Genomic DNA, 17,526 nt, shown 5'->3' with positions numbered 1-17,526 from the left:
GCTGATCAGCACTCTGCATCAGATCAAATCCAAAGCTGGGGTGTCCAGCAGAGCCAGCCAGCCGCAAGGAGTACTACCCTGGGAGCCTTCCCCGTGACCTGTGAAGCTCTATCAAACACACGGCCGTCTGAAAAATAATTTTGCTTTGACTTTCAGCAAAGCACACACTGCAGTGCCAACCCAAGTTCACACAGACAATTGCTGGGGGAGTCTGTTTTCTTAACTTCTAAATAATAGCTCTATGTTGCCTGAAGGAATGTTATTTACATTCACAAATTTAAGGCTTGTGAAAGAATTTGCCATACTAGAGTTTGAAAACTCAGCAAGATTTTAGTTTTGTGCCCAGTTTTTCAACTTTTAAAGTTCCTACAACTTAACACAAAGCTCACTGTCAAATCCAAATGCTCCAGTTAACTGGGTGCAGAAAGCAGCTCTCTAATAGTTAGACCTTTGTTTAAAATCTAGCTCTGCATTTGGGAGAGTCCTATGTGTTCTCTGGATCTTGGGGCCTACAAGTTAAGCAGGGAAAATGGAACTGATTTCATAATTTTTATGGATCCTGAAAGAGACTGAAACTAAACATATTATACTTGTTCAGACAAAAGGCTGAAAAACAATAGGAGGCGCTAGTTTGGGGAAAGATGCTTATTATATGCTATGCATTTCATATAAGTCCATAGGTTTCTTCCCAAGATATTTTTACCTTCTCAGAAGCACAGACCTGCAAGAAATAGTCAGAAATGTAGGTAGATAAGCCGCTGGAAAGCCAGGGGATTGTTTAAATGAGCCAAACTAGAAGACAGAAAACAAGATTAAAGATGTAAGGTATCAAGTTCAATAGAAAAGAACATTGAGCTAGAACTTGAAAAAGTCTCCTTGATTTGTTACACTTGATTTTAGCAACATTATGTCGGCTTACATTCTGCTGGAAAACAAGACAATGTGGTCTAAGGACACCTGGATTAAAAACAAACATCCAACTCCGGGTCATTTGGAACGCATCCTGGTGGGTTTTTGTACACTTTTATTTATCTCTGAGCGGTTTTGTCATTTTTCAGAAACTTTTTCTAATGTCCATAAATGTGATTAAGTTGTTCCTACTCTGTAGAAAGTTTAAGTCATGAAAAGATAGAACAAATAATGTCCAACAGTAGAGTATCTGGAACAAATTCTCAAACAAATACTAGCAATTAATTATGTAATTATAAATTTATATATAAATTTATAATAAATAAATACTAGGATTTAATTTTCATAGAAAAAGTATTTAAGAACATGCTCCAAGGTAGGACTGAGGGTTGTCCCAAGGTGGGTGGGACTATGGAGGTTTTTATTGTTATTATTCTTTTTGTTTTTCTCTATTTTCTAATTTTTAATGAACTTGATTTCCTTTCATAATAGACAAATGACTAAATATCAGAGAAAAATACCTGGAACATTCAGAGATGTTTAAATTTGCTTTAAAGAATATTTTCAATTCATTTTAAGCCAATGTTATATGGCTTCTAGAGGAAAATTACAGGATTCAGGGCCAGGGGATTGAGGTGGAGGACCAGCGAAGGAGAGGCAGACAACGGATGGAGTCTGAGAAGGACCCGCCAGGGCCTCTGACATGCTCCTTTCCCCTCCATCCCTTCCTCTGCTGTCACTGGGTGAAAACCCAAATCGTCAGCTCTGAATATTCAAAGGTTTGGCTTAGCGGTGTAGGGATATGTGTGCATGCCTTTCACCATTCAGACCTGAGAGCTCCCCGACGGGATGCCTTTTTCCTCCTTGTGTGTATGCACAGCAAAAAGATGAGGGAAAGAGCGTCCTGGCTTTTGTAGTTTTTTGCTGTTATTGTCAGAGTTTGTCCAGGAGCAGCACACAGCTGCTGGTCCCTCTGATTGGGACGCATGGAAGGTCACTAACAAGGAAACACAAATCTCACTGAATGAAGAGAGCTGGAAGAATTGGTTGCTGAGTATATATTTGGTGCCCGACACATGGCTCAGAGCCCTCATGGCGAAGCTACTCTGCACAATATACAAACAAACACATCACACTGTCAGTCTTGCTACATCATCGTTTTCCCTCTCAGCTGGATGTGGCTGTGAATCCCTGGGCTGCTCTGGATTACTGCAGTTTTTCTTAAAGGGTGAGACGTGAGCTCTAAAGACAAATGAAGACATTTGAATGTGTTCAGTTCAATGTATTCAGGCGTTGTAGCTTCTTGATTCAATCCATTTATTTTTTAACTCTACATACTCTGAGTTCTTCAGTTGCACAATACTATAATTATTGAATCACCAAAGTGGGAACCAGAGCTGAATGAAACATGTTTCCAAACTTGCAGCTCAGATGGATTTGGCAATAATGGTATTTTCCTCTTTTTAATTTCCTAGCCCTTTGGCTAAGGCATTTGTGCCTCCCCTCTGTTCCTTATTAGAACACTGTCTCTCATTTCAGGAGGAGTTTTTGGTGCTCAGAGCTAGGAAATACTTTTTGTCTGGCACCCTCAGTGTCCTCTGCTAGAGCTGTTCAAGAGGGCATGGAGGGGCAAGCTCCCGGGAAGACTGACAAAGCCCACTTCCTGGGACCAGGGGTGGGGAAGGGGGCAGAGAGAGCATCTGGAATTTGACCAAAGCAGATGGACTTTTGGAAACAGAACCAGCTGCGCTCTAAGCAGCAGTTACTGGCCATGCCATGTGAGTCACCAGAGACAAACGACTCCTTGAGAAAATTCTGAAGCACAGAGGTTAGACTTTGGAAAGTAGAAGCCTGCTTCTCCCATCATTGCTGTGCTCTCAGCCAAGCAGCCGCCATGCCGTTTACTAGGTTCCTAACAGCAGTTCTGAAAGCAGACAGCATTAGATTCATCAGGCAGACCTGTGGTTGCTGCACCTCCTAACACCTGCCCAGCTCTGGCCACTGGATGTCTGTGCATCAGACCAGGTCATGAAGCCTCCGCACTGCTTCTGAGAGCTGTGCAAATGTGCTGGGGTTGCTGGACCTCAACAAGAAAGAGAATATAGTGAGAAAAATGATATAGACATGTGCTCGGGCTGCCATAGCAGAGACGGCAGTCTTGGTGGTTTGCACAACAGAAATTTATTTCCTCACAGCTCTGGAGGCTGGAAGCCCAAGGTCAGGGTGCCAGCAGGATAGGTTCCCCTGAGACCTCTCTCCTGGGCAGGCAGCTGGACTCCTTCTCCCTGTGTGCTTGTGTGCTGTCTCTGTCCTAATCTCCTCTCCTTACAAAGGGCACCAGACATATGGGATTAGAGCTCATTCTAATGCCTCCATTTCACTTTAGTTACCACCTAAAAGGCCCTATCTCCAAACACAGTCAGATTCTGAGGTAGGGGGCTGGGGAGGGTTATAACTGCAATGTATGAATTTGGGGGACATAGTTCAGAAGTAACAAAGAGCAAAAAGGAATGGGCACCACTTGCTTTTCTTACCCACCTTCTCTCTAATGGAGAAAGACTAGGATTCCCAGCACTGGGACAGAACACTAGGTATCAGATTTGAAGATAAAACCCAAAGCCACTGAGACCGATAAAACAACTAATTCAAACACCTTTAACCTTTACTTACTTAGAAATTGCTGTATTCCTTATTTCTGTCTCCATATCTCAGTATAGCGGCTGGACTTCCAGAAAGATGATAAATACTAATAGGCACTCATTCCCTGTGCCTGATTTTAGTAAGCGATGCCTCAAGAAATTTCATCATTGTCAGTGATGTCCACCATTGAATTTCACTAGATATTCCTTGTCACTCTTGTTGCTGTTTTATCTACAGCTTACATAAGAATAAAATTTACATAAGAATGAAATTTACCAAACAACCTTGATGGTAGTAAAAATGAATTTGCATCATCTCCCTGTTGGCCTATTTTACTTTAGGTAGTCTCCTCATGGATGTATTTTTAATGTATCAGCAACGCATTCCTGAGGAAAACCTAGAAATGGAATGTTAGTCTTTCAATATGCTGCTGAATGCCATGTGCTGGATTCCAGGTAGAAATTTTGCCTAGCTATTTTTAACTGAGCCAGGCTAAAGCTTTCTTCTTTGTTTTCATATTTTCAGACTTAGATACCACTGTTATGCTTACATGAGAAGGGATTTGGGAAACTTTCAATTTCTGTATTCTCTGGAAGAGTTTACATAATGTAAAGATTATCTGAATGTTGAAAAGTACTAAAAAATGTTAATATTACCACAACAGACACCTTCTGCCACATTCTCATCACCGTTCTTTCTACTGCTAAGATTCTATTCTAAAGTATTATGTTCCTTTAAGTAACCTTGGCAATTTCTCCTTCCCTGGGAAATAATTAATTTCATAGATATTTTTAAACATGTTAGTGTGGATTTATTCTTAACATTTTCTTGTAAAATTTGAAGTCCACATCTGTGGTACGTCCACATTTCTTTCTCACTCTCATATTTTCATATTTATGCTATTTTTTTTTCGTTCATTCAACTTGCCAAGCATAGCCATATAATTGTGGTTGATTTTTCCCCCCTGAAGTGTCAGCTATTGCATCTGTCTAAGTTGCTATAAAGTTCTTCTACAGCAGGAAGAGTGAAAGAATTCTCAGCAAGAATCAGGAGAGAGAGGAAGTGGGGCCTTCTCTGCGGCTGAAGGCTCAGTGAGTTCACCTCTGTGAGGCTCCGTGGGGGTGAGTCTCCACAGATTGCTACCCCAGAGTTATGTCTCACACAATCTTAAACCTCAAAGAAGTCTGTCACTCTAAATATGGGTCACAGTTGGATAAAGCCATAAATTAGTGCTGATACTATGCTCATTCTGGACAATTAAGGACTTTTTTAAAACCCTCATCTGATGAAAATCAGCCAAGGAAACGAAAACAATCCCTCCCACAGAGCCATTCTCGGCAATAATCAGAGGAGAGAAAGAGGAGAAATCACTGAGGTTAACCTCTAGAAACTTAGCTTTCATCACATAATGAAAAGTCCAAAAAAACAAAGAATATAAAGATAATAGCTTCAATATTGAAAGATTATCATCTAGTGTATCAGTCAGACTTCCATAATGGGGAAAAGCTTGAAGATTTAAATGCACTGCTTTTGCTGAGATGGCTGCCCTGGAGCCCACCTGCAGTCACTACATCCGGGCAAGCGTGATCAGGCACCCCCGAGCCAGGCACTGCTTTGGAACCTAGGGTGCCATTGTGCACAGAACACAAACTCACAATATATCCTTCCCTTGACCGTGCCTCAGCAGTCGTGGGGGGCACACTGGCTCTTCAGTGTGGGTCCTCATTTCCTGCATAAGTTGGCTGGGCTCAGCATCTCCAGTCCTCAGGTCTGTGGTCAGCACTTGCCTGGCTCACACTCACAGAGAACGTGCCTGGTGGCTCAGTGAAGCCATTGCTCTTGACTTAGTAGTCAATCTGCTGACCCCCAGACTGAAGGAAGACTCCTGGCACATAATCTTGATTCCCCCCAACCCCATTTCGTCATGTCCTAGTGCATGGCAGTCTCTCTAAAGCTCAGTTTTCTCATCTCTCTTTGGAAGTTTATGATATATTTCATGTGGTTTTATACTTCTTTAGAATGGCATACTGCCAGGCAAAATGAGTAGCTCCCTTCAGCATGGAGACCTGGCAGATAAGACTGAGGATGAGGGTAAAATGAGCACCCAGTAATGGAGTCAGACCTCCCTCCATGGCATGCAGACAGTGTGGTTTAGGGACTTGGGGGAGACGTGGTGGAGGGGATTCCCATTGTGGAAGTGTTTTTAACAATGTCTGGTGATGTAAATTTGTGAATTATCATTTTCAAATTGGATTTGTGATTTAATTTGTAGAGGGACAAATGGGAATGTGCTGACTCTTCCCTGGCAGATGCATTACTGGCGGCACTGCCTGAGCAATGGCCGGTTTCATATGAGGACCTAGCACAGTGCAGGGGTGCCTCAAGCATGCAGACACCTCTGAGTGGAAAAACCACTTATTTCAGTATGTGATACCTCTGAAGCATTATATCCTTAACCTCACAAATCTGAGGAAATGAGGTGACATGGGATCTGTAAAAGGAGAATGACCATATCAAAGTCACAATTACTGAAAAGATCAGGTGAGAAAAATTACTATGATAGTGTGTTCTAAATGGTAAATTGCTGAGAAAATATGAGGGACATCTGTTAGCTGATTTGCAGGAAGACATCTTAAACCCACCATGGCTTCTAGCCCCGAATCAATAGGAGCACCAGGACAACCCTGTCTGCGTATCTGCACTGGAAAGCTTTGAACTTCAACCCCAAGTGAACTCCTTCTCTCACATTTTTTAATGAAATAAAAATAAATATAATTACTGAACAGAAGCCAAAGATCACAGGAGGTTAGAAGCAGGGCAAGGATATGGTCGATACCATTTGTTTGCATTCTGGCACTGTTTTCTTGGTGAATATTTCATTAATGGGAGGTCTCCGAGGGGTCAGGGATGGCCCTTCATCCCATTCGGTAGAAGTCTGCTGCTGATCACCTCTGAGCCCTGGTAGCTGGGTGGTGCCCAGGAAACTTGAGACCTTAATGAGGACATAGTCCAGCAGAATGTGGAAGACTGAAACCACAAGATGTTCAAATCCCCTAGGGTAAGCACTTTTCCCAAAGAATAGACATTTGCTCTTGAAATTGTGTTCAGGAATATGCAAATAGACACATACCTTCATTCTTACAAAGACCTTGAAACCCAATTATTTTCTGTAACTCAAGCCAAGGTAAACAGAAGAATGAGCAGCTTGCTCTTAGGGAAGGTGCATTCCCGAAGTAAAAACTGGGCTTACAGTTAGTTATCTGGTTGGTGATTAAATCTTCTGCTGAGTCCTCATAATGGAGCTAAAGGGACTCTGTTAATGCAATGTCAGTATAATTGCATTTTCCACAGAATACTCATGGTCGCTAAACAAAGGGAGCAAGATATCTGAATAGTACAGAAAATAAGTAGTTAGCCAGAGCCCATTTCAGTAAATCTCACTTTCTTGGAGAAACTGTCTTGTTCAACCATGAGTCATTTCTGCTGGCATGACCCCATCACTCTCATTAAACCATATTATGTATTTAGGGTAAACAGCCTTCCATTCTCCTCCCAGGTCTCTGTCAGTATCCATATTCACTTGCAAATAGGTATCGTGAGAGCCCCAAATCACAGAGAAATTCAAAATAAGTCTACCAAATTAGGTTTGTGGTTCTCTAATGCAAGCATGCTTGTGTTTCCCTTGCACCCAGATCAGCTCTCACAGCTTGGAAATTTTTCTGAACTCTTAACACTCATACTTTTTCTTCAGGGCAGGAGATGATGTTACTCAGAAATAAAAGCAGAGTGTGTTCAACTAATATTTGTCCTCAACAGAATTGCAACCGCCAAGCGGCTGCCATATTGCAAACTGCCCTTCCTCACCCCACATGCAGATACCATCAGCAGGAAGTGATATGACTGCCACATGTGGTTCCAGTGAGACCAGGGTGGTCGCTCAGTCCCAAAGGAAGTTCAGCCACTGCCTTCTGTTTGTCTACACCTCACTTAGATTTACACTTGAGAACACGTGTATGTGGAGGAGGGCTTCAAATCCATCTACTGTTGATGTTAGCTCGGGAGCTGCAGGGAAGATACTGGGTATGTGCACCCAGTAGGTACACATACATGTAGCAGAGTGAGAAGGATGGTTCCCTTCATCACACGGCTAAATCTTTCTCTCCTGTGCCTCGCCAAGAGGACGCCCTCAGGCCAGTTGTTACTTCAGTGGGTGCTGGGCAGACACATGCAATGTCCTTGAACATGGTTTCCTGCCGGTCACAGTCAATGGAAGATCAGAAGCCAAGGCCACCAGGAGTCCAGGATGGCTGCAGTGGGTTAGATTGACACTGTGGGACCTACGTGTGATCCTGGGCTGATGATTCGCTGTCGGGTATCCTGGGACTCTACAGCCTTCTCCGTGCGCTGTGCTCACAAAGGGAAATAACACAGAAATTCATGGGAAACCAGCTTCTAAAAGTGACTCTACACTTCCCTTTTCTTTTGGTTTTAGTTAAAAGATCTTAAAGCCAACAAATAATTTAAATAGCACATATTGAGTGTCTGTGCAAGGAAGAATGAGCAAGTAAAAGGTTGTGAAGGAGAACTGTTAGCTGGCCACTTGCTAATACAGACATTTTAAATTTGGTTCCCTCAGGCAATACATTCAGGGTAGACTTCCTTCTCTTAATTAATATCAGAATTGTTCTCTTTATAAAATGAGGTAGACATGTCACCAAATAAGATCCGCAATTGAGTTGCCCTGTGTAACACTCCCATCCAAGACATAGAGGCAAAATGATTGTGGTTAGTAATTACAGGAGCAGTTGATGGAAATAAAGAGTTTGGGGAATAAAAAATATTTAGAACATTTAAATCTAAATGTTTAAATCTAACTAGTTTAATTTTGCCCAATGCCATGCCCAGTGTTTAAAAAAATATGTTCTTGCAACTAATTTCCAAAAAAACAGGAAGCTTGACATAAAAATCCAAACTCCTGGAACCTAGTGGAAGTACGCCTGGCTGTCACCCTGGGGTGGCACTACTCAGAGACACACTGGCCCTTCGCTAGCCTGTGTCCACTGTCTTCCTACCTGTAGGCACTGGAGTCTTATATCTCATTCCTGTCCATCTTTACAGCCCACCCCTGGAGCCCACCTAGTGCAGTCATGCTCACATTGAGCCTGATAAGTGAATAAAAGAATCTCTAGGAGTGTGTCAGAAACTTGCAAAGATATGTTCTCATACTAAAACCTCTGGATGCAGAGTTCCCTCTGAATTCTGATCACATGTGCCTTGTATTAAAATGACCTCCTTATGTAAATACATGTCCCTCAAGATTCTGAGCCGCCCGTAGGCAGGTACCGCTTACCACATGCCACACAAAACAAGGACTGGATACCCAACCTGATGCCTGTTATGTGTAAGTATCTGTCAGTGATTTCTTTAAACATTGATAACACCACTCTGTCCTTGACTCTTAGCCTTAACTTTCAAAAGAAGTACATAGAAATTCTTTCAATCCTAATGTTTGGAAAAGTCATAACAAGCTGAGAGTTGGTTTAGAATTATTTAAGCTATTCCCCAGTCTTTCCCTAGAGAAAGGACAAAAACTCCAAACACTAAATGTGTTTGGAAACTGTGGTAATTTGAAATGTCACTTTGTGCATAATCCATGTCATTTAGGGAATAAAGAACTAAGTCTGGTTAAACTCTCGAAAATTATACCAGTGCCAAAAACAAATCAGTTTTCCCAGGGAGTAACCTCACATTATTAACTAAATTAAAGGGTTGTGGCTTAGGTTAGCTTGTAATTATTAAATGCTATGCAATAAAATTCTGGAAAATTTTTACCTTAGCTTATTTTACTTCTTGTTGTTGTTTAATCTTGTCAGGGTGGAAAGAAGTATAGACTCTGTTCCATAATAAATGAGTCTGCCTCGGGGCACAACATGCTTCTCCTGTGATCATTAATCATTATTCATCCAGGCCTCACTGAGTAAACAGACAGGCAGGGATGAAATTTGATCCCCATTTCACAGATGCAGAGGCCAAGCAGCAAGAGATTTTGAAGACCACACAGCAAGAGGGTGGAGGGCTGGCTACAGTCCTGAGCTCCTCTAGAGGCTCCGTGAGACCCTTCATGAAGAAGTGGGGGGCCTGCAAGAGGTCCCCATGAGGTGGGGTTACAGCAGGAACCCACAGGCCTGCCTTCGAGACATCCCTCCCAGTTCACAGGCTGTAATGCCAGCCAGGGTGTGCTGAGTCCCCCTTTCACCTTTAACACACTCATGAGTCCATTTGCGCAAGGCTCACTCAGGATTCGTGTGTGGAGAATCTCTAGCACACGTGGGCATTCAGGAATGATGTCTCCCCTTGATGCTGCAGCTCACCTAGAGGTAGAACACTGTTATTTCCTCCCATTCCTGGGCCCACCGTACCACCCACCCATCAAGAGGACCGGGGATGAGGGACAGGACCAGCATACAGGGGCCTAGAGCTTTCAGCTGGATCTTCTCATCTATTCTAGTAGCATTCCTTTTATTATGTGGAGAAACTGTTATGATTATAAACACCATCTACCCGCAGCTCTTCACCACAAATACTCATTGCTTACAAGTATGCTCTGGCCTCCCCATATTTATAGGAAGTGTTTACTTCCTTTTAAAAATCCTCTCTATACAGCAGATAAATAGTGTTTAAGCATTCCATTCATTCACCCAGCATTGCCTTGCAAAGAACATAGTATCTTGCCATTGGTCCCAAACCAATTTCCTTCCAAGATTATTCATAATGGTGAATTAATGATTGTGAGTCAGTCATATTTGGTGTTGGCTCTCAAAAAGGGAGGTAGTGAAATAGTAAATAGTGAATAGACAAGACAATATATTATAAAACCCACATGGCTATTAACATTGGAAAGCTTGTATGGCGTTTGACAGGAAACCAGAGTCAGGGTGTCTTCTCAAATGCATATTTTACCACATCCTTATGACCCTCCTGGGCCTGTAAGGATTGATGCCCAGCATTCTCCTGTGTCCTGCCTGCTCCCAGCATGGCCACCCTCCACACTTCCTGCCACCCACACCACTGCCTGATTTCCCTCCAGAGCCCATCAGGGTGGTCCCTGCTCCGGGGCCCTGTTGCCCTGCTCTGCTTGCCCCCCCATATCTCCCACTGGGCTCTGAGGTGACCAGCTCACCAGGCCTGTTCCTGACTCCCCTCAAGCTGCTCTCTCTCCCTGAGGGACCTCCTCAGCAGCCAGTCCTCTGCGGGCTGTCCCCTCCACACACCCGCTGGTCTGCCATGCTCCGTGGCTCCACTGCCACGGCTCTTCACGTGCACCAGTTTTCTTCCTCCTCTTTGGGCCTCAGTACACAATGCCAACTGCAGATGTATTACGAATACAAAGTTCTCAGACTGTGATCTGGCCTTCCCACCCTCTCTGTGTTACTTACTTTTAGACTCCTGTTAGATATGCATCATGCATATGTTGGATGTATAAGAAGACGGATCTTCTTATTCCCCATATTTCTTAAACTTTGGTTCATAGTTTCTATCTCCACATAGTTTCCTTGCTTCAATCACAGCTATTTATTCTTTCTTTGGGGAAACCCAGTTTGTTGGTACGTTATCTTTGTTTACCTCAATTACTGGGTTCTTGTTTCTGGAAGTTCATTTACTGAACTTTGTCTTGTTTGTTTTAGTCTTTCCACCCAGAAGCTATTATGAGTTTCTAGCCATTCTTGCATCTCTTTAATACATTAAAAAAGGCTTATTTTTGGTTTCTTTCAGACAACTTGATTATCTCAAAATCTCAAGTGCTATGTTCATGTTTGTTGTGTTCTCTAATTCTTTCTCACAGTTGATAGTTTTCTTGTTTAGTTCATAACTCTTGCTCCAAAGCACACCTTCTGAGGGGTTTACGTGTCTGTGGGAACTCTGGGCACGCTGGGCTGGGGAGAGGCCTGGGCAAAGTGGCTTTGTCTTCAAAGGGCACCTGCTTCATGCTGTCCCAGCCTATTGGTAGGGATGCTGTGGGCTAGGACTGCCCGGGACTCTCTCCTGCGCCCTGACTAGAGCCAGTTTGAGGCTGGACCTGCCCTCAAGCTTCTTGTGATTACAAGATGCACCTCAGTAAAAAGCCATCAGGGAACTTTGAAAAGACAAGGCTGACTTTTTTGCGGTCAGGTCTTAGAGGACACATGGCATGCCTGGGGCCCCAAAGTGAAGTCACAGCTAGAGAGAGAGATTGAACCAGGCCTGGGGTTCTGACTTACTGGGGTCAAGGGTGGGGCAGCAAGGGTTTCCTGGGTTTGCTCCTTCTTGATGAATTTAAAACATGGCTGTGGGAAGAGGGTGCAGGAAGGGAAAGTAGGGTCACTCAACCATTCGGTAATAAGGTCACCCAGGGCTTTCTTAAAGGGGGCCTTCATGGGCCAGTGAACTGGCTCCCTATCTAGTTGTGTAGCCCACAGTGTGTTAATTCAAGAGAGTGTCTGAAATGGAGGCCTCAGTATGCCAGAGCTGACATTCAGGCACTACAGCACAGCACCCAATTAGGTCCAGCTTCACACTCATTTTTGGAGATCCCCAGCTGCTGTACACACATGCACTCAAACCCCACACTACCCTGTACGTGGCATGTCCCATGTCCTGACACCTTACAGCTTAGTCTTTTCCCTTCCCACCCAGAGTCACAGGTGAGCAGCAGACTCTTTACTGCTTCCACGTTTGGAGTTTCTCGTCATGGAAGGACAGCCTTTTTGGATTCCCAGCTCTCATTGGGCATCTCCTCTCCACTCTCAGCTTTCTATAGGCCCCACCCCATCTCCCACCCTGGCAGGCGCTCGGCCCCTCCCCAGCCTCCAGGATCCAGACCCCACTCCTTGGCCAGCACAGTGTCTGACTTCAGGCTTCCTGGCCTTGCTCCCTTTTCATTTCTGGCATGTGAGAATCTTTCTTTCTTTCTTTTATGCTCACCTCGGTGTCTAAAAAGACTTTATTTTGGTTTCTCATATGCAGCATTTTTCTGCTTTTTAGCTCTGCGCTCCTGCTCTGTGAACTAGAATTTCCCTCTGTGCTCTGCAGGCCTTGGCCTAGGACCTGTGGCTTATGCAGCATCCAGCAAGAGCTGCCACACAGAAGATACTGAGACTTGATCACTGGGTAAATAAAACCTGAGATGAATCTCTCCTTTTCTACTTAGCAACCAGATCTTAGAAAATCCACACAGTCCCTATAGGTCTCAGTTTCTTCAGGGTCAACACAAAGGAAAACAGCCCCTCCCTCTTTTCCTCATGCAAAGCACAGGCTGTGAAAGTAAATGCATATCTATAATAATAGAATTTTTGTAAATCATAAGCTCTAGTTAAGTGAATGACACTGAGGAAAAACTACTCTAGTAAGTGGTCTTCCATCCACTTCTTTCTCACCAGGATGGGAGGAAGAAGAGAGCTGGTCCTCTGGCTCCATCAGTCAGTGTCAGACTCTCAAGGTGGCATCAGCGAAGTAGGACAGAAAACCCTAGGATGCTCAGCACATTCTCCCTCAAATATAGACCTTTCTTCTGTGGTCTTGTATTTGAAAATGACATATATTAAGCTTGAAGCTGTCCCTTAAATTGGGCTTTGCCATAGTCCTGCCTCTGTCCAGTGTTGGGAGAAACGTGAGGACCGGTGGTGATGGTCCCCCATGTACAGGGCACTAGCCACAGTTCTCTCTCTGACTCAGGTTTTTAGTTTCTACTTACCTAATGGTTTAGTTGCAAACATGTATTGAATGCCAATCGATTATGAGAGGTGTATTTTCCCCTCCCTTTGGGGCTTAAGGGTACTTACTGACTGTGTGGGAGAAAGCACAAGTTAAGCCACTGGAAGCATTTGCTGAAAGAGTCTTTCATCTGAGTGTCACGTGTTCTAGACATACTCAAACACTTCTCACCGTGTCAGCTGAGCTCTAGTCCCGAAATCCTGCCCATCCTTTTCCCTTCGCCCCCCACTCCTTTCCTGTGCATTCCCTCATCACCTGTCACATTGTTCTACAATCTCTATTACATCGTGCAAGACCTACACTAGATCCTGAACAGGCTTCATGACGTCCTGACCTAGTGGTCTGCGGTGCGGGTCCTGCCGCCGCAAACTAGCTCCTCTCCTGAAACCTCATCTGACTGCAAAGCTCACGCAGTCCGCCATCACCTGAGCGCCCCATGGGGCTGATCTAGCCCTCTTCCCTCAGCTTCAGCAGACAACGCTGCCGCCCCTTGCAGCTCTTACCTGCTCTGGCAGACGCTGCCTTTACTTGGGCGATGGTCTTCTCCCCCCAGGAGGCTTTTGTGAATTACATGAAGGCCTTTCTCACTTACCTCGGCATTCCCACAATACCAGCGCGGTATCTCACCTACAATTAGTGCCTCGCGCAGATACTGGCTGAACTTGGGTAAGTATGCTGTGAGTTTTCAATGCAGAGAAAACCACTCATGTTCTACAACAAAGCCCCAGGCAATCAAGACAGCTAAATCAAGCTGACATTTGGGTTACTCAGGACTGCAAACTGGTAAGCAGTGATTCAAGGGCACTCCTGGATCATGAGAGGGCCTTTGAAAAATCTTAGCCTATTACTCTAAACCCATAATCCTTAGAAAAATGTCTCTGTAGGCTTTATGCTTTCTCGGTGGGGTCTAATTTCAGCCATTGGGTGATGCACAAATCAAAGCACAGAGAAGGAAATGTCATGGGGGACACACATTTCTGTGTCACAGTAAGAGCCAGAAATGGAACTGAGGCATTTATATCCTGACCTGTGGCTGTCAGCACATCTGCCTTTGCACAGCAGTAATTGTCAGTGGCGAGAAAGCACAGAGGGTATAGTGAACAGTGAAGCATTTCAGATTGGTGTGGGAGAAGCAACAACGTGGGGATGATGGCAAATGTGGATTCATTCCTTTATTCATTGCTTCTCAAATATTTGGTATGCACCACAATATATTCAGGGGGTGGGGTGAGAGGTTGTGGATGGATAGGGAATAGGTTTTCTGAGCAAGGACCTCAGAGGACCCTGAGGAAAGCAGTCCTTGAGCCACTCTTAGTGAAATTGAATTAGATGTGCACAATTCAATGAAGAATGTGACAGAATCTATTCACTATTTTGCAACCTGGTTTTTTAATTTTACTATAAGACATACCCTGCATATTGTTTTACATCAAAACATATTGAGGTGCTTATTACTATGACTCTTTCCCAACTGCAGAGCATCTCATAATATTTTTAACCATTCCCGTGTCAGTAAATATTTAGGTTGTTTCCAAACATCTGCTAGTTAAAGAAGAAGAAGAAGAAAAAAAAAAGGACTGCAATGACATCTTTATAGATACATTATTTCATTCATGTGCCAAGTATATCTTCAGCAAGAATTCTTAGAAGTGGAATTTCTAAGTCAAATGATGTGTGTATTTTAAATATTGATAGATATTGCCAAATTACTGCCCATAAATATTATACCTGATACTCTGACTTTGAAACAATATGCATTTACTACCTACTATGAGTAGTAGTGGATTATGTTTTCTCCCCTTTCTGTTCTTTTTGCTACTGAATGTTATTTAATTTTTTATTCAAATGTATAGAACCTATTGAGCAATGTTAAATAGAACTGGCAAGAGCAGACTTATTTCACCAGTTGGTATGTTAGCCATTTTTCATATTGAGAAATTTCCCTTTTATTCTGATTTGCTAAGAGTCCATTTTCTATATCATAAGTGAATGTTAAATTTTGTCAAATCTTTTTCTTTCATCTAATGGGATAAATATTTCCTTTTATTCTGTTAATGTGATAAATTGCACTGATTTTTAAGTATTAAACCAAACTGAATTCCTAGGATAAACCTTACTTGAACATAATGATTATCTTTTTTTATTTTGTTGGATTCATTTTGTTCAATTTTGTTAAAAATGTATGTTTAGATTTTTAAGAGACATGCTACTTTCCTTTTCTTTTAATACCTCTGCTCCATTTTGGCATCAAGATTACATTGATTCAACATTGGTAAACGTTTTCACATTCATTCTCTAAACAGATTTGTGAGAAGTTGGTATTTTTTCTTAAATGTTTGAAAGAATTTATCAATGAATCTATCCATACCTGCATGCTTCTTATGGGAATTTTTTTTTGCTAATGAGTTAAATTCCTTTAATAAAATAGGAGTATTCAGATTTATTATTTTGTCTCTTTTTAGTTTTGGTGAGTTGTATATTTTATAGAATTTATCCATTTCATCAAAATTGCTAACTTTAATGGTATAACATTATTAACTTCTCATCCTTTTGATATTTTTAGGATGTAAGTAACAGTTTCTTATTATTCCTGATACTGGTAATTCGTGTTTTCTCTTTTTTTCTAAATCAGTCTTGCCATAGCTTTACCAATTATATTAACCTTGTTGAAAGACAAACTATTGTCTTTTTAATTGTTATAATCATGTTAAAAGACAAACTATTGTCTGTTAATTTTTATTATCATGTATCTTTTTTATTTCATTTATTTCTGTTCTTTATTATTTCATTCCTTTGGGTACTTTGCACTTCTTCTAGCATGTTAAGGTAGAGCTTATATAATTGATTTTATATGTCTTCTCTTCTAACTTAAATATTTAAAGCTATAAGTGTACCCCTACTCACTGCTTTTGCTGCATCTCACAATTTTCACATGTTGTATTTCTGCTGTTGTAGAAATTAAAACATTTTCTAGTTTCATGATTTGTTCTTTTACCCTTAAGTTATCTAGAAGTGTGCTATCCAATTGTCAGCTACTGGAGGATATTCTTACTTTTTTCTGTCTAATTTATTTTGTGATTAGATCATTATTATTTCAATTCTTATAAATCTATTGACACTTGGAGCCCAACATGCCTTCTTTTGATGAACATTCCATGTGCAGTTTAAGAGAACATGTATTCTGAAATTGTTAGCTGTAATATTCTGTGAAATTCCATTAAATCAATGTACTGTATTTTTCAATTCCTAAGAATCACAGTGTTGAAAAATTCTGTACTGTTATTCTTAATTTATCTATTATTCTCTTAGTTCCTTTAGTTTTGCTTCATGTATTTTGAAATTATTATACAAATGAATATTAATGATTGTGATGTCTTTTTGATGAATTGATAATTTTATTATTATATCTCTCAAAGGAAGCACTTCTATATAATGTTGTATAATATGTAATGCTATATAATGGCAAAAGTTGTCAAAATTAATTTTTTCAAAACTCCAAAAACTAACCAAAGGCTTGAAACTATCCAAGGAGAATTTATTTGAGGAAAAAAATGCTTACATACTGCAAAAACCAGAAAAGGAAACTACAAAAAAAAAAAGGAAAATTACAGTCCAATATCCCTAATGAATATAGATGCAAAAATCTTCAACAAAAAATTAGTAAACCGAATTTAACAATATTTTTAAAAGATCATACATCATGACTGAGTGGGATTTATTCCAGGGATATAAGATTGGTTCAACATTTGCAAGTAAAAAAATTGTGATTTGCCACAGTAATAAAATGAAGGAAAAAATCATATGATCACCTCAATAGGTGCAGAAAAAGCATTTGACAAAATTCAACATTCATTTATGGTAAAACTCAACAAAGTGGGTATAGAAGGAAGATATCACAACATAACAAAGTCTGTGTATGACAAACTCACAGTTAACATCATATTCAATGGGGAAAAACTTCCAACCCTGGGGAAACTCTTTAACTTCAGGCAAGAAAAATTAATAAAAGGTATTCATATCAGAAAGAAAGAAGTAAAACTCACTATTTGCATATGATCTGATAATATATGTAGAAAACCTTAAAAATGCCACCATAAAGCTCTGGGAACTAATAAGTGAATTCAGTGAAGTCACTGGGTACAAAATCAATACTTAGAAATCTGTGGCATATCTATACACTAATGATGAATTATCAGAAAGAGAAATTAAGAAAGCAACTTTATTTAC

General features: G+C 41.5%; 1 long non-coding RNA gene across 1 annotated transcript; it reads right to left on the bottom strand.

Annotated features, from left to right (window-relative positions):
- Nucleotides 1-729: 729 nt before the first annotated feature.
- Nucleotides 730-11,095, bottom strand: LOC140850434 (uncharacterized). The gene is made up of 3 exons (XR_012133270.1): nt 10,986-11,095; nt 9,806-9,920; nt 730-7,953 (listed from the first exon to the last, which is right to left on the bottom strand). It is a non-coding gene; the product is annotated as an uncharacterized lncRNA (long non-coding RNA).
- Between the last annotated feature and the right edge of the window lie 6,431 nt (nt 11,096-17,526).

Source organism: Manis javanica, chromosome 7 (assembly GCF_040802235.1).
Source record: "Manis javanica isolate MJ-LG chromosome 7, MJ_LKY, whole genome shotgun sequence".
NCBI classification, from domain to species: domain Eukaryota; kingdom Metazoa; phylum Chordata; class Mammalia; order Pholidota; family Manidae; genus Manis; species Manis javanica.
This window is presented reverse-complemented; position numbering and strand designations above follow the sequence as displayed.